At 34.1% G+C, this 24,322-nt stretch overlaps 1 protein-coding gene and 1 non-coding gene across 3 annotated transcripts in view; both read left to right on the top strand.

The window, feature by feature from the left end:
* LOC113499339 overlaps positions 1–24,322 on the top strand; it is a 312,064-nt gene that overhangs the window by 242,670 nt on the left and 45,072 nt on the right. The gene's annotated exons all lie outside the window — the stretch shown is intronic.
* On the top strand, positions 23,795–23,934 carry LOC113499741. Its single transcript, XR_003401136.1, has one exon. It is a non-coding gene; the product is annotated as a U4 spliceosomal RNA (small nuclear RNA).

Here is a 24,322-nt window from a genome sequence, read left to right on the forward strand (position 1 = left end):
CAATTTATTTTTTTAATTTGCATTCTAAATTCAAAATTTATCAGTGTTTAATTAAGAAAAAGTATTAGAAGTCAGAATAATCCTCTTTAGAAAAGTGGTCAATTATTATAAAATAGAAGTATTAATAAATTAATCTCTTGTTTTTGTCTTCTTGTGTCTCGAGTCGGCACACCTGGCTTTAAATGATATAAAAACGCTACAATTTGAATTATTAATTATAATAATACGATCAGTATCGAATACAGTATCAATTAATAATTAGATCGGGATCGCTACATTTTTTTTGCCAATTCTTATTGGGAATGCCATTTTTTTGTTCTTCTCACACCAATAGCGATTACAAACTCTTTTGTAAGGTGACTTGAACTTTGTAAGTAGATGGTCTATTATTAAATCGTTTTTATATCGACTTATTTATTACCAAATTCGTAGTCTACGTTTTAGGCAACATTCAGCTGTATTTCTTTATGTTTAAAGTATGTTTTCATCTGAATTCACCGTGACCATAAAGAAAAACTATTTTATTCACGGTTTGACCTAAATTATGTATAACAATATTATGTATTACGTTTTCGGTATTTTGAACCTACTTTGAGTTATACTAATAATTTCATTGTTTGTTTCAGGTAATTCATCAATTGTATTTCATTGACACCGGTTGCAAAGGTAACATAAAATTATTTTTCTTCAAAGTTAATTGATGAAGCTCCCTATATACCTTCATACTCACCTACATAGCTAGTATAAAATTACGTCATACTATATTGTATGTCAATTAATAAAAGAACATCGTTAAATTATGTAGAATAGCCCATATTTACAAAAATACGTACAATCTCGGAAATAAACTAAGAAATATTATTAAAACAATTCTTATCGATTGCTAATATAACAGGCTGGATATCGATAAATTTATTCGATCAACGACCCCATATTAGGAAAACCTAAATCGATTACCATTATCGTACTATAACTGTTATTGCAAAAGCAAAACATATTGTAGTAGAAATACAACACAACTATGAAAAGTACAGACGAAAATATACCTTATTCCGTTGAAACAAGGTGCTGTTGTTTGGCAATGTCTGATCGACCGTGTGCACGCAAATTAGAGGGGGCAATGATTAATTATTGTAGGATAAAACCCTATATTAAAAGTATTGATCGGTAAAGCAATAGATTATCGAGTTATGACTTGCATTATGTTTTTAAATTTGCGAAACGAATACTTTAATTTGTACTGATGTATTTATGTTAGATTTCCTTCTATAGCGTAATTAATTAAATAAATGTGTACGTATATTCGTTTTTGAACCCAAATAGAAGTTAGATTGTAGCCATTTTATAATTTAGTTAAAATCTTCGTCTCATCTTTATTTCAGTATTGTTACGTATTTGCTATTAGAAGCTGTCAACTTTACTTTTCAATAGCAAAAGGAGTATCGTTTCTATACTTCTCCCATATCCCTTATTGTTACTTTAATAAGACAGTTCTTAACAACCAGGAACTTGTATAATAAACAAATGAAAGTACAACGAATTACAAAAAAAAAACTTGTAACAGTCACGAAAGTAGGGCAGACAGCATAATTCATTCGTTGCATAATGTCGGATTACCCTCATTTGAGCCCGTCTTACAGCAATAGCGGATTACCCTATATCACAAAGATGATACTGTAATTTACTGTAATCCCTCACACAAGACTCCACGATGCAACATCTTGTTTTGGACATGATAAACACAAGTAATTCATCTTCTTGAACAAGTATATGCTAGGATTAAAAATATAGTCATAAGTTTGTCCAAAGCCCCTATTAATAGTATAAATTGCTTTAATAGAGTGCTTAACAGTGAAATACAGACAGACAGTTACGATCTAACCTGTACAGATAGAAATACGATGTTCAATCTCAATACTTAATTGATGACTACTAAATGTCTTGCAGTCTAAGAGTTTCAATTAAATGAAATTTTATGTTCAGGAAACATTATTCTGATAGACATCGCTAACGAATACTTAAACATTGAAATCTTTTATATAAACCTTGAAGTTAAACTTTTGCTAAATATGACAAGTCGCGGTAATCGGTTGCGTTAGCGTTAGTTTAAATTTAGACTGGTCCATAAACTGCGCTTGCGCCTAAAGGACAACATAAATAAACCGATTTTAGAAACTGATACCAAATGAATTGTTTACTCGTTCGCAGGGGCTCTGTCACGAACTGTCCAGCCTTGGAGCGCATTTGTTCAGCTGCACGCGCAACTAATGCACAACTCAACACTAAATGAATTGTTTAGCATACCAAACCAACCTCCGTTGAAATTAATACTCCAAGTTTCTCAGTACAAATAAGTATAAACGTTTACAACGAAACAGATAATAGATTTAGTTTCAGAAGCACAATTAGAATTTTATTTAGATCACGCTCTAATGGTTTAGCTAATTACCTAAACGGAAGCCAAAATAATGACGGCTAGAACAAAAACTTCAGCAGAGTTTTTGATGAAATCAGAGTGATTAATTATCTTTGCAATTAAATAGCTGACGGATACGAAGAAATGATCGAAGTAGGAAGTAAGTTTAATGAAAACTTCAATTGAGATGCTTTAGAAATGGACTGCATAGGTGTAAAGTAGAATTCCAATTTTCAAATCCATGATCTATCTTTGTCAAAAATTACATATGGACTAATATTTGTCGGAGTAACCCATTCAGAAGTCATGGTATAAATAAATAATAGAAATAACTTTCCTTTACAGACTACAGATGTCATAATTTTCGCAAGTTACGCTCCAATTGGGAGTGAGATTTGTTTGCGGCCTAGTGCCATACTATTACTTTATCAACCACTTTTACTGCTAATTGTGAATCAATTTCATGTTCCGCTTTCGCTATCACTTTATTGCTTGTAAGGGAATTCATTGCCGCTTGATTTGTTACTTTAACCTTATTGACTGTTTCCATTGAATTTCCTGCCGTTTAAACATTTCCTTTTATAGCACATATTTCACACGTTTTATTAGAACTTGTTGAATATTTATTGACTTCAAAACTTTCGAGATTGATTTGGTCAGAAATTCTGCCACTGTATTCGCACTTTCAATTTACTCGGTCTTGTACAAGACAAGTAAATGGCTTCCTAGAATTTGTATGGTTTTGCTTTTAATGTCCAAGGAGGCAAATATATGTGTGTTTTGTGAAGACTTAGTATTCATGAAAGGGTATTGATTTCATTTCTTTGAAGCTTAATGGGATTTTGAATACTTATTTGCTTAGCTTTCTACTTACGTACGTTATGTGCCATATAATAATAGTTATGCATCATGCTATTTCTTTTCAGTGAAACACAAACGGGCATTGATAGCAATAAAATATCGAATGACAATAAAAACAAAAACAAACAAATCGATTTTGTTTGCAACATACATGCCTGATGTTTACCCATTTAAATTTCAACCCTACGTCACTCAATCGACTACCAAACCGTTAACTATAAATGTTTATCAATAATTCACATTCATTATTATAATTCTAGGGTTTAAAGTGCTTCCGTCCATTTATTATGGGTCATTTTGTTCTCCCTCATTGCTTACCAACTCACAATATATTCCGTGCATCTGTTGCCTGCCTTATCCACGTCATTTGACAGATGTCCGTTCAATAGCTGTGTTTGTTCAATATGTAATTCGACCTACAAATTGAAGGTTTGTTGCGACTCGATATAACATGACAGATTGATGTGTAACTGATAATTTTAAGTTAAATTTATCTCCAATTGAATGTTTTTTCATATATCTTATAACACTTGATCTAATGCTGTTGATTCTCTACAGTTTTATTTGCATTTTGCTATTTAATACCAGCTTTGGTATTTTACGCTGTTATTGCACACATCGTTGGTTATTTTTTAAAGAGTTACTCGTGTAATTGCTTGCCTTTTCTTCTCCATAAAAATGACATTTTGGAACTGAGCTCTTAGATTCATTATTGTAACGGTTTAAAAGTGCCCAGAAAACGGCTTACTTGCAATCAATTTGATTTTGAATTTTGAATGAAACGAATACTAGTGTGTACATTGATATCATCTTTGCTTAGAGAAGATAATTCTATACTGACTGTTTTATTACGGTCTGTTGATCATCTACAATAAAAACCACTTCCTCCTTCCTTTGGTTTGCACCAAACATCCACAAGACATTTATCAGTTCGTGATTTATTATCTTATCTTAACCATGTACTAGTTTTGTTGACTTTAGATGAATGATCTATTTATGTTTCATTGGTAGCTTGATATTAATATAACGTTTATCTAATTGATTTGTCATGCATTTAATTAAATATCTATTCATATCATTAGTGAACGAGAAGCAAAGAAAAATAGATTCTACCTTATTATTGACAACGAAATTGACAACTTACATATAAATAACAAAAGTTATGTTCCACAACTTTCACACAACGCCATCTAGTCTCAAACTAAGCAATGCCTGCATTAAGAGTACTAGACACAACAAATGAGAATGCTCATCACACTAACATTCGAACCCACGACCTCTTTTATAGCAGTCAGGGCTAGACCAACAGGCAAATTACAATATTTAAACAAAACTTCACATTGGTTTCAATTAAACCAAAAAACAAACTTATTTAAGCATTTTATTTGCGAATCGTTGTGCAATGTTTACCTTTTTTTATTACTCAATCTCGTTGAGTTGATTTCTTAAACGTTATGTCATTCAAAGAATTAACATCCGGTAATGTTACATTATTAATATTATTATTGGCTATTAGGTAATAATGATCCTTTTAAGATATAGTCACTTTTACTGATATATCAGATTGTGGGAAATAATTAAGAACCTTTTATTCTTTCGATGTTATCTTATGCGGCTGATGCTGATTGTGAAACTGAGTCGGGTGGTGATGTGAGCTGTTATAGCATAGTGCTATAACTGTTAGACTGCCAGGTAAAGTCAGAGGTCGGAGGTTCAAATCCTGAATACATCGTAACTTTTCGATTTAATTTGCGTGTTACTTACTACAAACAGTGAGAAAATCAGCACAGCAGATACATTTTCGTGCTATGTTTAGCTACATTCGACATCATAGGTTTTAAACTGGCACTTGGGTGTACAGTATATCAACCACACGAATAGAGGAAGAAGGAAGGTATTATTAAAATTCTTGAATACTCAGACGGATTGGTGCCTCTGACAATTTGCCAACTAGTCAATTCATTCATGGTTTCGTCATGTTTATTCATAAATTCATGTTACCGTTTTTCATGCCAAACTTTCCACGACGTTATTTTAGCGCAACGACCTCACACGACAATTTGCTGCGAGATTTATATACTTACGTAGTTTCCATACTTCTTGTGAGTAAGATTTTATTCCGCTGTTTTGGATTATGGCCGTGTGCTGTTAGATAAATGATTATCCATTAATGTGATGTGCGTTACGTTTTCTAATGAATAAAGTGTGTTGTAAAGAACATAAGGGCTTGCACTCAACACTCGGATGTTGATTAGACATGGGGTCGGCGGATGACGCCTATGATCTGACGCTGATTGAAATTTTGGATAGAGTAGCTATGAAACAGAGGCGGCAATTAAATATAAATTGTTTTATCGATAGTAGAAAGTTTGTCTCTAGGTTTTTCTGTTTGGTTGATTAAATTTACTAGCTATGATATAAATTATTATTACTATCATTTATCAATTTATTTTTATTTTTGGACTGAAATTTATAGTAGGTCTTAATCCTGCATGCATTCAAGAATATTTATGCTAAGTGTCACAAATTGGGAAAAAACGTAAACTTTACAAATCTTCCATAGATTGTTATCGGATTTTGAATAACGTATATTTTGTCAATCGTCTTTGTCCTCCAGTATTCCAAATTTCTGTACCGACACTACTCTGTGGCATCTATAATAAATATCTTGTTTCCGTCGCTCAGATGCGGGGTGGCGCATGTTGTGTAAACATCCAGAGAGGGGTGCCTTGCCCGGGACCAGCTAGTTTCATAATAATACTTTTTGTGTTTATTAGTTCGAACCCCAAGTTTTTTAGTGACGGTCCGTGGTTTCGGATGTTTTGATCGGTTTAGTTTGCAGCTGTAGCTATTAAAGATTGTTAACTAAGTTTTATCTTTAATAACTTGCTGTTCATTATTGTTTGCTTTTTGCTCAGCAATCCTTTCTCCATCCATCCATCAAATCATCCTCACTCTGAACTTCAGAAAAAATGAACATTGTAAGTTGTCTCACAACATTCAACATTTTACTTTTAAACAGATATAGGAATAATTATAAGGAAAAGTACACATGAGACCAAACTACAATAGTATTATTCGGATTCTGTGCTATCTACTTAATGTCATTTAAGTAATAGTTCTAAAATTAAACATGAAAAAATACACACATATTGATATTGAGTTATAATTTGACCCTGTAGGCGTCCAATCCAATCTTTATTCCAGATAGAAAGAAAAAAATTCTTATTACACTCAAAACTAAAATGTGAATTTTCAATAGAACAGGCACGTTGAACTAAATCGATAAGTGAGCTTTTGTCTCAACCACATATTTTGTAACATATAACTTACTTTAATTGCTTATATTATGTCAGATAATTATAATTAAACATTAGTTACATCATGATCTGACTTAGATAAATCATGTTCAACACATTATTTATTCATGAACACTAATCCTATGATCGTAACGAATCCGTGTCATGATTATAATAATTTTAGCATAATTTGACATCAAAACCGTTCCAACCAATTAAACATTATATTGACGTAATCCAAAACAATTTTTGTCTAATAATTTTATTATGCGACTGTTCATTATTCGAGTTATTCGAGACGTGTGCTAACGTATTGTGTGCGTAGCCTAATTTGTTGTGCGATGTTTTTTGTTATGTGAATTATTCCAGTTGTGAAATAGATCTATTGTGTATACAGCCTTATTTTCCCACGCCTTAAATAACAGTGTGTAATATAATATGAAACCTTGTAAGCATAATATAATCAATGCTACTGATCGTGTCTTGTCGACGCATTTCATTTGTCAAATTAATTAGCATTTTTTTCATATTAAGTCCATTTGCATTACCTAAAAAAGAGGTTGTTAATAATTTGCCAGGAGTTAACAAAATGATATAGCTGTTTAAATCTATCTCTTTCTCGTTCTCTGTACATCAGCGTTTGTGGCTGTTATGTCGGTATTACAAGATTTGTCAAATTTTGGCAAAAAAATCAATACTGGAAATTGAGCATAAAAAAATACTAATCACAGAAATAAAGATATACTATAGAACAAGTTTCTGAAACTATAACTATTCAAGTGATCGATTTACTTTAACCAGCGCACATTTAAAGTTTCAGACAAATCGTTACCTCTCACACAACAACACAGGTCAATGCAATACATTTCCCAATTACATCCAATTTTACATCACAGGTAATGTAATCCACATTCATACATCACCATACATTATACCATTTGAGGTAACGCTCAAGGTTTTCGTCCGCTTCCTTACAATGGCCTAACGAACTTCGTGACCGCCGAGACAGGCCGACGCCGACCGATGATTGCCGAGCTTAGCCGATGTTTCCCGAGTGAGGCAGCGCGCGCGCTTAACGCGTTCACTGTAAATCATTGCAACAAGGACTGGATCACGATACTAGTTTGTTTTGAAGGAGTTGTTCAGCTCGTGTATATTTATGATGATTAGTCCTTATTTAGATATGGTTTTTAGACTTTTTAGAAAAAAGTTATTAAGTAAACTAAAGGACTCTAACACTGTTTTTTAACATAAACATTTAGAAATACGAAACTATGGTCAGTTAACATGTCTATATTAAAAATATTTCTTTCAAAAAAGTTTCAACTTAGTTATAACAGGCCTATAAGGTCAACGTAACATAATTAAGCACTTAACTTTATGTGACTAACTCAATGTGAATATTCCGTCTTAATTGCCTAAAAACTCGTTAAACGCACACGTCTAAAGATACTATCGCGAATCGTAAATCTATTCTTCCAAGTAATGAGAGAGACAGAATTTATGTTAATGTCACCTTGATGACAGAATCCTGTCTGACCGGCTGTCAGATGTCCGATGTGGACCACGTTATCAGATGAATTACAGTATAATGTAGTAGCATAACAAACTTCTACCCTGTAATTATCGTAAAGTTCAGAGAATCAATTAAAATATGAATAGTTATAAGATACGAGGTACTTGACAAGGTTTTCTATCTTGTTTCTTCAGAGCAATCTGATAAATAACGATGGATTTCACAAAAACCTCTGATCATTGGATGCTATACAGTGAACGTAGATAAAGAAGAAAAAAAGATTTATTAATTAGCGACAAATCTTTCAGCATTGCTAAATTATCAGTTACAGGCTATAACTAGCAATAAGTCCTCAACTAAATAGTTATAAAACCTAAACGACCATTCACTAAAGACATTTCCAATTACCACCAAGACATAAACTTACCACCGGACTTAAAATGACATTATGTCTTAAACTATAAATGAAACACCATTACACAACAATTCAGTTCATAATTCCCACAAAATATACACAGTAAATACGATTAATATATAAAATTCCTGTGTCACGATGTTAGTTACCGTACTCCTCCGAAACGGCTTAACCGATTTTTATATGCGTATTCAGTAGGTCTGAGAATCGACTAACATCTATTTTTCATACCCCTAAGTGACAAGGGTTGCCCGCACTAAAATTGACTTTTTTATTTTTTGGACGATTTTTTTTTTGTTTTTATTTCTATAACGTGGCATTAAGAAATACATACAACTAGAAATAATTTATTAGGCAAAACAACGTTTGCTGGGTCAGCTAGTATTTATTATAATCCGTTGCATAACCCCAGGTAACTGTAAACCCTCAAAAGAAACCTTCTGTTTCCATTACATCGGGTCGATAAAGGTTAATTGCAGACAGTAGCTTGTAAAGTTATTGCTTACATTCATAACGGATCGTACTGCATGTGATCATCTCTAGTGATAGGTATCTCAATTACTAACCGTGTTTACAATCTTGTGGTTGGTTTCGAAACCTTATGGTAGTATATAAACAGAATCAACAAATGGTGCCACAAGAATAGGGAATATCACAAAAAAAAGTTTTGTCCGTTAGACAGATTGCCAAAAAATCTTGTATCAGTATGTCAACGAAAAATGAAGGGCTTAGAGTGATTTCAAATCACGTTTGATGTCACTTACCAGCACACATTTTACTAACTATTGATGTTACTAACCCCCACTGCTATAAATTTAAATTAATGTGCATTTCATCTTTATTACTTTACTGTCTGACGACCTCCGTGGTCCAGTGGCGTACGCACCGGTTTCAAGGTGTCGCTAGCTCTGAGGTCCCGGGTTCGATCCCCGGTTGGGTCAATGTAAAAATTCTTATTTCTACATTGTCTCGGGTCTGGGTGTTTGTGGTACCTTCGTTGTATCTGAATTCCATAACACAAGTGCTTTAGCAACTTACTTTGGGTTCAGATCAATGTATGTGATGTTGTCCGCATTTATTTATTTTTAATAAGGTGTTAAAATGAAAAATATGTATTCTTTACTTTAGATCTCTTAATCTTTAGGTCACAATTTTCAGTCAACTGACCAAAATCGACAGCATTTGATTTGGTAACGTATATGAAGATCATGAGACATTACTGTTTACATATTTCTCTATTTTCAGTAGATGTTTATTTCTTAAATATTGATGGTTCATGAGACTCATCTTAAACTTAATTTATCTTGTAATAAGATATAGTAAAGTTAGTATTGAATTTATGATAATTGTGCTGTAAATTTGCCTGCTATAAATGAGTTTCCATCTCACTCTCAAATATAATTATAATTTAGCATTATGCACTTTAATAGTAACATAAAAATATTGCTTAATCCACTTCGTAAACGATTAGAAACAACATCGATTAATCCACAAGATTGCCTATTTTTGATGCAGGTTTATTTGTAAACATAAAAATTGGGAAATCGACTCAAAACTTTTGCAAGTGGCAAAATAATTAAGTTACCAAATGCATGTGCTTGCTACGAAAAAATCTCAACGTGATGTAATCCTAGATGATGCAATGTGAGATTACACCGCTAAAACATGGGTACTAGATTCTATGCTGTATTTGAAATAGTATTTATAGGACAAAAGCAGTACAATTTAGATAACGGTATGCAAATAGAAATTATTATATCACAATGAACTAGTGAACTCCAATTGTCCACCTGGACTTTACGACACCACAATTCAAGTTAGTTATCGCTTAGTTAGGGTTTCAATTCTGATTGGCTAGCAGGCCACAGAGAATCGTGACCAAGGGCAGTCACATTGTATCCGATTATTAAATTAGATATGGCGACCACCCCATGACTCGCTATGAATATCGACTTTACAATCGCCTGAAGCCTGTAGACACTAATTACGATGACCCATTTGGAAAAGGTTATAATGCTTCCATTGTGATTACAAAGTAGTAAATGATGTTCTGATCATCAGTCAGTGGGTCGTAACTCTACGATTGCAGCGTTACCGGGAAGGGCATCGTAAATCACGCATGTCATTTGTCGACTCGATTCCGAACTACTGTTTGTCTTGCTTGAGATAAGACGGGGAAGCTTCCTAGATTTGTTTTTGTTACGGCTAGTGTTGACAAATTTACTTCGTTTTGAGTATCATTAATTTTGAGACGACCGCCCGCGCGCTCGGTTTCATTCGAACTGAAATCCACCATTATCCAATCTAGTCCTAATTTCCATTATGTAAGTTTACCTTACCCGTTGCTGAGGCAGTTAATAGGGAAACAATTAAGCTTACCCAACGTTTGCTCCGTGACCTCGTCAATGACGTATTTAACATAATCACATCAAAATCAATTTCCTCCAAATGTCTTCCTAACTGTGACGGAAGGAAAGTAAATGATGGAGCCATTAGACAGACAAACGTACAATTTACGAATACTCATGACAATTTCACCGTCACTGCGAAGAGCTCGAATCCTTTTATAATTATTTCCGTATAACGTGATGCATAAATCGATTCGCGCATTTCGATTCTTAATTCTAATAACTCGAATGGATTTATAGATGCGGTAACAATAAAATCGATTGTACATTGTCCTTTCGAGCGATAAATCATGGTACAATGTTGCATTAAATAATGTAAGGTTGGTTCGAGTGTTATGTCTGTCGGCTTTTGTTTGCTGTATTACAAGTGTTACAAATGATGCTTTGTTTGGTTTATTTTGTATATTGTCATATTTTAATGCTGCGTTTAGCAAGTTATTGCCTATCGTGGTCATGCTCATATGACAAGGTCGGTAGTTCTCAGCTTGTATTATGCAACAAATTGAAATCCTTTTTCGACACCTGAAGCTGTTAATAAATTGATATTTGTTTATTCCTTTTTACTTTCACCCTCTTGAAGTATCATATCACTTCTTGTTTTATTTAAATTGTCCGTTTATATCGCATTGGTAGGAAATATTTTTCAATTACTCGAACGACGTTACTGTTAAATTTTACACTTCTCTCGTAAATCCATACTTTCTCTTTTACGGACTCGTACATGGTCAGGCCGTTAAAGTAATTGATACTTGGAGGTGTACTGTCAATCAAGTAAATGTTTAGTATTACCTAGAATTTGTCTAGACTTTATACGATTCTAATAGAATTCAATTGAATACAAACTAACTTATATACACGCTTGTGTTTCCCTCATAGAGGCCGGTTGTTTGACCTCAACCTTTTCTGAGATTTATCATCTCAAGTAAAAGTTAGAATACTAATATTACCTGCTTGTATGAACACGTTACTTAACATAAGCCTGTTAAATTCAATTCAGGGCAATTCGTTTTGCGCTGAAGTTAATGACACCAAAATACTTTAGACAAATCGATTTAACACGTCATCTTTAGGAATAACATTACTACTAACCATAACAAATCACAATTTACATCCTATGTTCTTTGTTGTTGTTTTCCGATAATAATCTCTCTTTTTAATCTTTGAAATGTCGAATTTATTGAATTTTATTTCATTGACTTTTTCATTTGTATGTGTGGGTGGATTAGAAAATTGTGTTCAGTATGGCTTAATGATCATTAATTGGATTTTTACTATTCGTTTCCATTCCCAATCTGAAGTGTTGACTTTCTTTTGTTTGGTTTTCAATTATTTTTCCATCATTTAAACATTGCATAACTATTGCGCACTCTTATATCTTTATGATGACACTTTCACCATCAATTTTAATCTTTTTATTGTATTGACATGCCTTATGACATGTCTATGTCTCAATACTTAATATATTAAAATATCGTGGCTTTTAATACAATTTAAAATACAAACTTTAATTGCAAGTTTTGTTCCAAATATCGTAATTACTTTTTGGTATTGTGATTTCCTAAGTAACGGCAAAGATTAGATACGAAATCGTCTATCTAGTCCTTAATCCCTTTGTTATTGTATCAATAATATTTTTATCGCCATTATTTACGCCAAATTCATACACTTGATGAAAACATATCATAATTATTAATATAAGTCATAATTACACCTGGACAAACCCGCGTATCGAAGCTAGTCTGTATTAAGTTTCACTATTGCGCTTTAGTAGGAAATATATCAACATCATGTCTAACTAGCACTACATTTCAATGGCTCAACTATTTATTACTAAGTCTAGAATTACCTTCACCTTCTAAGATTTATCACAAATCTAATATGCTAATATTTGATGTCTAATCAATAGCTCTATATTGAGACTTAGCAGTGACTAATGGTTGTAGTCTAAACTAAGGTTGGCAAGCAAACGAGTTTAGTCTTTCAGCTACTGTAAAATATTCGTGGTCTCAATAAACATACAGAGGTTTCTGGCTCTCCATTTGAGGATCACTATAAGTTGCTATATCCTATTATCTCTCATACTCATCGGAATAAATAAAATCCAATTCGATTTGTAAATGCAGTTTTTTTTATGACAACCCTATCAACTTGGTAATAAAGGTGTTGCAAGCCATGATGTGGTATAGGAACTGAACAATGATAGACAACGAGAAAGTGTTGAAGCTAATGCGGCTTCTAGGGCCGTAATGCAGTCGGAATGACGTATGCCATTAACGGACTTGCTACGTTAAGTAGAAGCCTTTGTATGAGGAGTCGATTTAGATTTAATCGATTCGTATATCGATGATGATGCAATCGTCGGAATCGATTCTGAAGATGTCTGTGTCATGGTGTCGGCATCATCTAGCTTTTGTGACTATGATGAAATAAATACATACTCGTAAATGGGAATTCTATTTGATTTCGTGTTATTTAAATGAAATACAATATTTTATAACATTTTCAGTATTTACCTTTGTGACAAAAATCTTCAAAAACACAAAAATGTGTGTTTTAGGTTTTAAGGGAGTTCACACCTCAATTGCCTCCTTATCAATAACTCATTTAAATCAATACAGTTTAAAATACCATACAATAATATAACAATATTTATGTGACACCTCGTCCTACAAACCCAAGTAAGTACAATGCCTACAAACAAATGCACAAAATCGTTTAGTTAAACTGGTTTATTCCAGGGCACAATTCTTGGCCTTAATACACCACGTTGGAGATATAACACCATGGTAGGTCGCACTTCATAACGAAGCTTTATTGAATCGCCGATCCATATTTTATCTTTGAGTAACAGCTAGCCATTATCGAGCGTTATCGTCGGCTTCAGAAAGGATAATCGAATGTACCATTGAATCCTTTCTGTATTCAGACTTTGTGTTGGTACGTGCTTTCACTTTATCTGCCTTTGCCTTTTCATTTTAATTAATATTGGCTTACTCATGATTATATTCAGCATCTTCTTCAACTGCGTTGCCGTTATTATTTTTAAACTAGTTATAATGACAAGGTTTTCTGCAATATCAAATCCTTCATCCGTGAGTGACGGCCCATGAAGGTTATCCTTGCGAATTAATGTCAAAATGATGAGCATTTGCAGATACGTTTTAAACTTCTCAAATTTCCAGTAGCTGAGATTAATTGTGTATTCATTCATATTTCGTAACCTTAATTAACAAACTTGGTACTAGATATATGATATCAATGCGTCACGCCATTTAAAGGTTGACAAGCAATTGGTTTTGATTATTGCAACAATGTGGCCTACAAATTTACATGTACTTACATTGGACACAGCTCAATTGTGCGATCATAAATTGTTCCTATCAACACTAAGTCTAAACAAAAAGTCTACTAAAGTCAAAACTAATTCCTTAATCTAGTTAGGCTAAATCATCTTTCTCTTGCAGTATTTTATCATTTGTAATTAAAGCGATAGGAATTTCTGATCATTATTTGATCATTAATCAACGTATCTTCCGTATTAAGTTGTTCAGCTTGCGAAATGTTAATTAAAGCTGGTCGAACCGGTTGATAAACAATGATGTTTGCGGATGCCTCGCTCGGTATCGGGAGCACGTGGTCGTCCCGTTACTTGGTTCGACTGCGATCATCGCAGAAGCTTCAACCTAAACCATGCAACATGTAGGTTAATTTGTCTGCACGTTCAATGATTTGCTCCCAATTACCACACCAGCAGAGCTTTAGAAATTATTCGTGTCCCACCCGCCCGATAAATTTACAACTAAATAGATTGAGTTATGTTTATTGATAAAAGTCAGCACGATTTGTTAAACTTCCGTGATTGGATAATCTATTTTCTGGATCAAAAATTTCCTTTCTCCAGTTGTTGGTTCTAATTATGTCTCTTAATTGCTGATTTACTTATTCCGGTTAATTATCACTGATTTATTTCAGACGTCAACGTATTATTTCATAACATTGCAGTTCTGTTCTAATGTACCTCTAATATCTTAGTAAACTTATTCGAAACTTTTCCACGTTTTTTGTATCGAAACAGCAATTGTTATTCTAAAATAGATCTTTATATAGGTCAATGGCATGAGCAACCAGAAACATGTTATGCTTGTAATAAATTAATTGATTAAATGACTCATACTCCGGTGATCTCATTCTTAGTACTCCGTTGCTAACTAGCAATAAAAACACTTCCTTATAATACTATCTAGTACAAGAATATCATTCTGTTAACACCGTTTCGAGACTATTGCGAGAATATCATCATTGTCGCCGCGTTCTCTATTTCTTGCCTCTTTACAGCCAACAGCTTCTATCGTTTTTTGTTTGTTGTCTACACAATCTAGCTTATCGTTACATTTAACTAGTATTGTTATTACGATGCTAGTGTCTTTTATATTAGCCAATAGATGCATGCTGAATCGCGAAACTATTTTCACGTGAATGTGAAGACTAATCCAATATTTCAGATTTTCAAGTCTTCATTTAATATCAAGTGTATTGCCTTGCCACATTGATCTGTCAGTTACGTAGGTTCTAAGTTAGCAAATACAATTTGAAGTTACTGATAATTTGTAGATGATCTCACGATTTATCAATACTGAACAAAATTCGAAGCGCATTTTAGCGTCGACATCTCAAGGTCATTGTTTTTACCTTCCTGTATGATTCAAATCACGTTTTAACACGCTAACATACGATGCTCTTCCGAAACTCTGACATCATAACGAATAAAAATAACTTCGAATTAAACGCTAAGTTAGATTGCAGTAACAGTGGATTTATTATCTTAAACATTCGACATATTTTATCACTTCAGCGGCTACTCTTAGAAGCAATTCAATAGAAATCACAAGCTCAAGTGCCTATTCAGTTGTACAGACTTCCGTAACCGAACACCAATACATAAGTCTCTCCTAAGATTCTAACACGAGTCGCTGAACAAATACCTCGCGGCTCTAGCGGTAATAGATAATGCTATCATAAGTTTTTGCCGATATTTCCTTGCGTCATCTTCGTAAATCGACAATGCCCTTTGATTCCCTGCATAACCAATTTAACTTAATCCACGTCTTCCAAGAAGCGAACAGTTAGTCAAGCAAATATCGGACAACAGTTCTCTTTGAGGGTTCAGGATAAGCTGGTCACAAAATGTAGATGTTGAAACAGACAAAATGGCTCAATTTGTCTTTTATGCTGTAAGTGGCTTCATGATTTAGAATCAGGGCTCCGCCCACTCGCGTTACGGTAGGGAACTTGTAAATCTCTGGAATTGCTACAAGCAGATCATGAGAATAAACGTCTGTGACTAACCTAATAGCTGGGCAGTATATTTCCGCACGAACTGGCTGTACTTGGCAAATTGTCTGCTTACAATATTGCTGGTCATTCTGATACCGATACGAACAATTTGCTTTTATCGCCATATGTTTATCAAGTCTGAATTCCGATCCGACCTGCTTATCACCTTTATATCCCAAATTGTGTTCACTTTATATATGAAAAAAAAATCAAACGTACTTAAATCATAACAAGGGTGGAAGCGACTACAATCTTTTCTAAAAGTGTTCTAGAATTAGTCTTACAAATTATCACCTCAAGCTTAGCACGAAGTATACAAAAACTAGATTCCCTCAACCGTTGTAGATACGCCGGAATAGCGAATGCCGTCAACTTGAGGCCAACGTGTAGCCCACGAGTTACGGCCATCGGTTGCTACGCTTGGCCGCGCCGGCTAACCACTTACTGCACTATCCGTCTTAGACCAAAGCGCAAGAGTATAACCGATGCGAATTTTACTTGAATTTGAATATAACTTGTACGTTTTGTACTTTTGTTAATTTATGAAATTTGATGACCTTGTTTAAGGTTTGCTATCAATTCTTTTTTTTAGATTTCCATCCTAACATACCTCATCATTATTTCTTATACCTTCTAAGTTTATTTTATAATTGCTTGAAAATCTAGTATCTAGTACATGCAGCAGGAACTAATGAACAATAGGTAACTATCTAGAGCCGACCTCACCGAACATCGCCCGGAGCATCAGATTCAAGCCGAGTAGCTCTCCGAGCTCGAAACGTTTTACTGTTAATAACGGCTCTTAATTTATGAAAGTGTCTGCAAACAATGTTTCTAAACTAACCTGTCTATGAACTTGTTGACATTTAATTAAAGAGAGTTCTCTCATCATTTTGAATTGGAATTATCATCATCACCCCTACTTCAGTTTTGCAGCTTTCTGAATCAACCAGAATCATTGTATATTTATATGATCAGATTACAACTACTGATTGGTTACAAAGCAAACCGCAAACTTTCCATTATTACTGATATATTCGCACATATAACTAGAAGCAAGACTCAAACGACTGACACAAGATATTAGACTCCTATGGGTTCATACGGCACTTGTTTTAAACGCGACTTACTTTTTCAACATCTGAAATCAGAGCACATTCACGCCAGTTTAACATGGTAATGTAACGTGACATTTCTCACTTTCATTGCGAGACTTTTATTTTTGTCACACAAAATTATGTCGACGTAACACCCTGAAATATGAATGACTTGATCGCTTTAATAATTAAGATTAATTAGTAAGGAAGTCAGCTCAATTCATACGTTATGTATGAACCGATGTGTTTCTTTAATTACTGTGAGTGACGTTTTAGATTTATGTTTAGCTGAATCGTCATGACTCCTATAATAGTATTACGCAAAATTTGCTGTGAAGACAATCAAGCATTCCAACTAGTCAGTTTCATAAATGCTACCTGTCAGTCGATGACCTACATACAATTAATTATCAAGTCATATCCATAGTGTCGCCTACCATGTTGGGAGAATACTCCAAAAAGCACGTGGGATGCACTACGCTCAAATAGTAAATGAATTAGTAATATGATGTGGGTGTTAGATGATTGAACGTAATTTTATTTTCATACGGGGTCGACAACCTGTGGCTTGTACATTGTTAGATTTTTGGCTCCGCTTCGTTACTATGGTCGCTTTTGGCTCAACTACAAGTAATACTAGATCATTGATGCTTTGCTCTTTCGCTTCATTTCCTGCATTATCAACCTTATAGTCATTGGCATTTGATCTAAATAGTTTTACTTCAAAATTTGCAAATCCTTGACCCTGGATATTCTACACATTCTACACATTTACACGCATATTTTACATTTACTAAACTCGTGGATTGTTCGAATTTATTGAGTTGTATCTTGTTAGAGTTCTTGATTAATTTTTCACAGCACATCGGTTGCAAACATTTCTAATAGTTTTCCAGTACGTGCAGATTTCGATAACAAATTATCAATTTCGCAACTCCACTGTACAAAATTTTACATTATAAAACGTTGCTCTTTGTTCTTGGTTAACTTCCAAGGCCCAATGCTCAATTATAATCTGGTTCAAACGAGCACGTATAGCAATTACAAACGCTTTGTCTGTCTATGCTATCAGTCATACGCAAATTGGTGTTTCCTTCCCTTCATGTTTGAAGGCTGTTCTTTATTTATGTAATACATCTTCAAGTTAGCTGCTATTATCTTCCTGTAGTCAATCAAAATGTAATTATATAAATTATACCAATCAAAATTCGTTTTCTAAATTTATCTTGATTTAATTATCTTTAACGCACTGTAGTAGTAATGATTCTTTATTTAGATCTGAATATTTGTTGGAGTTATCAGCTTGAATAATTTCTTGATTTTATGATTTAAATTTAATGTTTACTGAACAATAGATTTCATCAGATTTAATCTGTTTATTGTCAAAGGTTTCAAAGCTGACTTAGCCTTGGTTTTTAAGATTACAAAGAGCGGCCTTTTCTCTTCATCATTCGACCTTATCCTCTTTTCTAACTATTATATTTTCTTCTTATTCTCCAATTAAACGGCGCCGCCAACCACATCATAATTGCCAGTTGTATAACATCATAGCGGTTAGATCACACCACATTTCAGCGCACAATGATCACAGGTGTGACTGATAGACTTTCATTTGATTCGTCAAATAAATTATACGTTTATAATTTGTTATTTGACAGATGATCGATTGTACTGCCGTGTTACGTATCGATTTCATGAACGGAAATTGCTCATATATTACGAGTATAAAAAATATGTGTAGCAGGAACGTGTAGGTAATTTGTTCGTCTATTGAGGTCATGTATACCTCGAATTATATTTTTTTTTTGAAAGTAAGGACAGTGTTTGTAAAAGATAATTGTGTATGCTGTTATGATTTTATTGTTCCAAATTGAATTTGCGAAGTCCTTAATTTAATAAAGATTTGGTCTCAATACTTGTTTTTTTTTTTGTGGCTTCAAGCGCGTGGATCTCTATTATGTTATCGTTGTTAAAAAACTATTTTTTTAAATGGTCTGTAAAGTATAAGCTGCCTCAATACCAAATATTTCACTACTTTGTACACATTTTATGAAAGCCTTAAGAGCGAGATCGTGATTTTTCCACATACCCATCTCATTGAAAGGTTTGCTTTAGAAATACTTCAGAAACAAAGAAAACCAATACTTATGTTGACTTATAAATCAAGCAACAGTACCAACATTGTACTAAACAAGAGTGCCATTGAGCTGTGCGTGCGTTTAGTGCCTCTACCTTATTGTTTAAGTAGAAATTCCATCGGTATTATGAAAGTTCCAACTCCAATGCTCAATATACATTTCTATTTTATTTCGAGAAAGAGTTGTTAATGTTCAGTCAAACAGTACTCCCTCGGCTTTGGATGTAATTCAATTACAAATGTACTTGAATCGCTTGGAGACCGCTCTTGAACTCAGTCGAGGTCATGTGCTTCAGATTTGTATTGACTTTATAATCATTGTTTGCTTCTTTTGTTACAGGTAAATGCAGTTGTATTAATAATGCAGTCAGAAATGGGGATAGGTTTGGAATTTTTGTTTGGTGTAATATGTATAAAATGTGTAAGAGTATGTTGCCTATGGTCCTAATAGGCTTACTTAAAGCAGTGTGTTGAGTGTGTTTCGTAAATTACTTAAAATTTAACCCTATTTGACGAGTACTCTTTCCTTTCCTTAATTTTCTTGGTCTGTAAATTTTCAAGAAGTTTTTCACCAGCTGAAATCGGAACATAGATAGAACCTTTATTATCAAATGGTAAAAAGACGTTCTTCATTTCCTAAAAGGAACAACTAACAAAAAAAACTATAGCAAATGGAATCCTGGGCTAAGAAGCTCCTTACTCCATAAAACGTTTACTTAACGAATACTTATACTACCTCTGAACATCCTGCGTCATTAACAAATGTATAAACAAAGAGTATTTATTGCAATCGCTTCTACTACTTCCCACTTCGATATCTTTATTGTAGTCAGTATAAAGGATATGGCTCAGAACTTTATATGCGTAATTTATGATGGCTGAAGCCGTTGTAGTTGTAAAGCGATGCTATCTGATTAGCTGCGTTCGTTGCACCTGATGAGTAATGTTATTTCTCCTTTATATGCCATCCTGGGATGTTGTAAAAGCCTTTATAGGTGACAAGCCAAAAAAACAATATGGCTTCTATTCAATATTTGACTCCCAGAACTAAAGAGTGTTATCTCTCGTATTCTGTACCTAATTCCAAGGTTGCTTGTTCTGAGTGTGGGTATTTGCATGAGATGTGAATTCAATATTTGTGACCGATTTATTTTTGCCCTCAAAATCAAGCAACGCAAGCGTTGTTTAAACACATTTGTATATTAGACCATCTACCATACGTAACGCTTTTATAATGGCCATTAACTCATTTTCTATGGTCAAGAAATCCATTTAACTATCTCTAAGTTTACACATATATACGAAACAATTAAACAACAAAAAACGAACTCGAGAGTCTAGAATGGTTAAGGTTAAAAAGCAGCTTAAGTAGTTCATACAAATTTATAACTGGCTAGCATCTATACTCCGTAAGTGACAACTCTAACACTAACAACAGTTAAAATCAAGCAATTTCATCAAGACACAGATATAAGCAAAACAAGAATAACGATACCACTGACAAAATTATCGTTCCTTTCTCTACAGCCTTAAAAGTATTAGAGAGTGCATTAAACAGAGGAATGTGAAACGAAACTGTAAGTTTGTAAAGTCAGCAATCAGACCACAATGACCGCGACTCATGCCGCAAATCATAGTAATGATCAGTCGCAGCATATGCGATGCAATTCCATAATGGACCATATCGCTGTTATGCAGGTTTCCAATTGTTTTATAGCTGTCATTATATTTCTCAATTGTTGTGTATTCAGTTTGGTCTACTGTTGTAACATTCACGTAACTTTTAGTGTTACTCTTAATGTCTTGTTATTTAATTATGTTGTTGTAACTTTGTTTCGTTCGGTCTTATTTCCGACACTATGAAATTGAACAAAAATTCTCACATCAGCTGCATTTACGTCTTTTTTGCCTCTCTGCCTAAATCATTATTCAACCTCTTTTGTTTCCCAGTCATCAAGTTTGGTTCTTACTAAAAGCCATCATGAATAAAGGTAGTTTGCTGGTTCTAATGGTGTATTGTGAAATATACGCGTGCGATGTATCGGCACGGAGCACGCAGCTGTGCGTTGAGCAAGAAACGCAATGCGAGTGATAAAGCCGTGTTTAAGTCAGCTGGTGCTTTATCGTAATTTGTTTATTGTCTAGTCCTTATTTAAATATTGAATAATGTAGAAGACTATTATTTAGGATTTTTTTTTCTTCCATCCAAAATTTTCGCGTATGTAATATTTGGAATTCAGATTTAATGACTATATTTCGTTTGTCAATGGTGTCTTAAGAAGTTTATAAGATACTCCTATCTTTGAAAAACGAACACTTGATACAGACAACACAGATAATTGCTTGCATTGGTATCAAACCTGAAACCTCATTCAAACAAATCCGTAATTAGAACCGCATAACCACGAAGATATTTACTACTTACTTTATGATATCCGAAGTAATTCATATGCTACCATGTTCTATTTTTGACGCGGACCTTTTCAAGTCAAACCAAGCTTCAAGTCCATCACCTCTACAATCACACAATCCTATTCCCTTTACTCACCGGATGGAAATTACAAACAAAGACGAGAAGCTAAATCAAAGGAACCTAAATTTACCATTAAAGCGATGCTACCACAAAAGGATTCGCGAATATCTTCATTCAAACCATGAGTCACTAATTTGAATATGTTAATTCTGTATTAACAGACTCGTGAGGACAGTCTTGCGTAATATGTTAATGATTGTCTATAAGAAGATTGAACACGTTGACACTGAGTGGAGGTGTGTCAGGTCAACGATTTGTTTGCCATGTGTACAAATTGTTTTGTCTGTGTATGGAAATGAGGAAAACTTGTGAATAGGATTTCTGCACGTGTTGAAAGTCTCGTGACCATTCTGAAGAGGAATTTGGATTCTGGACTAATTAGAGTGTGTGAAAGATTATCAAGGTGGAACCTTATCGTAAAAAAAATCCCCGGATTCTAATGCACTTTACTCTCTGGAATTAATCTTCACAAGCTGTTAAAGTTGATTACTTTTAAGGGCAAAGTTTCGCAGTTCATTATTTTGATGAGTCATTACAATTTCGTAAGATATAATCAGCTGCGGTAACTTTGCAATTTCGACAAACCAATGTCTGAATGTGCAAATGTACAAATATTTCTCAAAATTGAAATACACAATTTTGATGATGATAGACTTGTTCGGTTGCAATTTCAAGGATTGGATTGTAAATCCATTACTGCTGTAATTTTTGAACTGTATTTACTTAAATACTTGCAATACCAAATGAATTTTAGCACTGGACCATGCTTTGGTCGTTAATCCTTCCATGCGCAATCATCCAGTCCTTTATCGAAATCTCTATTTAAAAATTCTTAACTATGTATCTCGAAAAGGTTTGTCTCGATAACGTCGTCCATCGACGTCTATCATACAACAATCGCATCTTGATAAAGTTACATCTTCGCCTTCGAGAGCGTCCCCATTACATCAATCTGTGATAGCTAATTTCACGGCATCATTCATCCACGGCTCATTACACTTTACCTAATGCAGGCACTTGTTATCGATACTACGTTACGTCACTTGACCCCTGATGGTGTTCCATTTCAATTCGCTATGCTGCTCCCCCGATACGACTGTTTTGCAATTCGCAACGGCTGTCTATCGGTCTACGCGTATGATTTAAACTTTCTTTCTCACTTTTTACGTAAGATTTACTATGAGGAGTTTCATAATGTACAGTTCTATCAGTTCGCATCAAATTTACCTGCTGTTTACGTTAATGGTTGAAACACTTCACGTACTGCTTTTATGTTTTCCTCTATTTCTTGACCCAAAAAAGAAAACTTACATTTCACGGTAACTTAAGTATTTTCTCTAAATTACACTTCATAGTTTTTGCAATAGATAGGTACCTTTACTTTTAATCACTGTGCTCATTGTGAAACCTTTAATCAAGTATAGTCGTTCTTTATTTTCGTTTCTGCGACACCGCTCTTGCATGAAATTGTCCCCAATCTGTTAGTAGCTTGTTAAGCAATTTGTTCTTCCATGTCATTAAAAATAAAGTTGGTAATTTTTTTTTAGCTCATTAATTTTAGTTCCTTATACTGCTGCAAATAAAAAATATTAACTCACAACTCGTCTATCTGAAACGGTTAGTTCGGAATTTTGACGCATGTAGGCGCTGGGGTAGCACCAAAAGTGACGTTAAAAGTTTTACCCCTCGCTCGATAGATGGTGTTGACGTCGAATTAGATCGCGCTATGGTTTCGTTACATCGATTCACCTAGTCGAGCCGCGCGTCGTACTGAGGTTAACTTTGCGCAGAGGCAATATCGTAACCAATGAGGTTAATCCGAGGTGCGATTATTGCTAGTTGAAAACTTTACCAATACCCCGCCGTGTGGACGTGAAATACCGTCCGCGATGGCAATTTTTGAATGGCCGTTAAAGGCCTAAGAATTCTGTGGAAATACTGCTTATATTCCAGTGCATGTGGGATTGTTACCAATTTTAAATGGATGTAGAGAGGCCTAATGAGGCTAAGATTATAGAAAGTATTGATTAATAATAATTGATTAATATATTATCTACCAAGGTATTATAAAATTATTTCTTTTCTGACCTTTTAAGGAGTCGTAATAACTACAAGCTAATGCCTGCTAGGCCAATGACTGGCAGAATGTCATTGCTTTATAATCGTCATTCAATCTATTCTCCAGAGCACACATCCTCCTTGCCTGCACCTTTGCGGACATTCATTTAATTACATTGGCAACATTCTGCCTGTAATGGCGGCATTATGTGAATCTGAGCTAATTCGCGCCAATTACACGGGTACTT

Source organism: Trichoplusia ni, chromosome 12, assembly GCF_003590095.1.
Source record: "Trichoplusia ni isolate ovarian cell line Hi5 chromosome 12, tn1, whole genome shotgun sequence".
Classification (NCBI taxonomy): domain Eukaryota; kingdom Metazoa; phylum Arthropoda; class Insecta; order Lepidoptera; family Noctuidae; genus Trichoplusia; species Trichoplusia ni.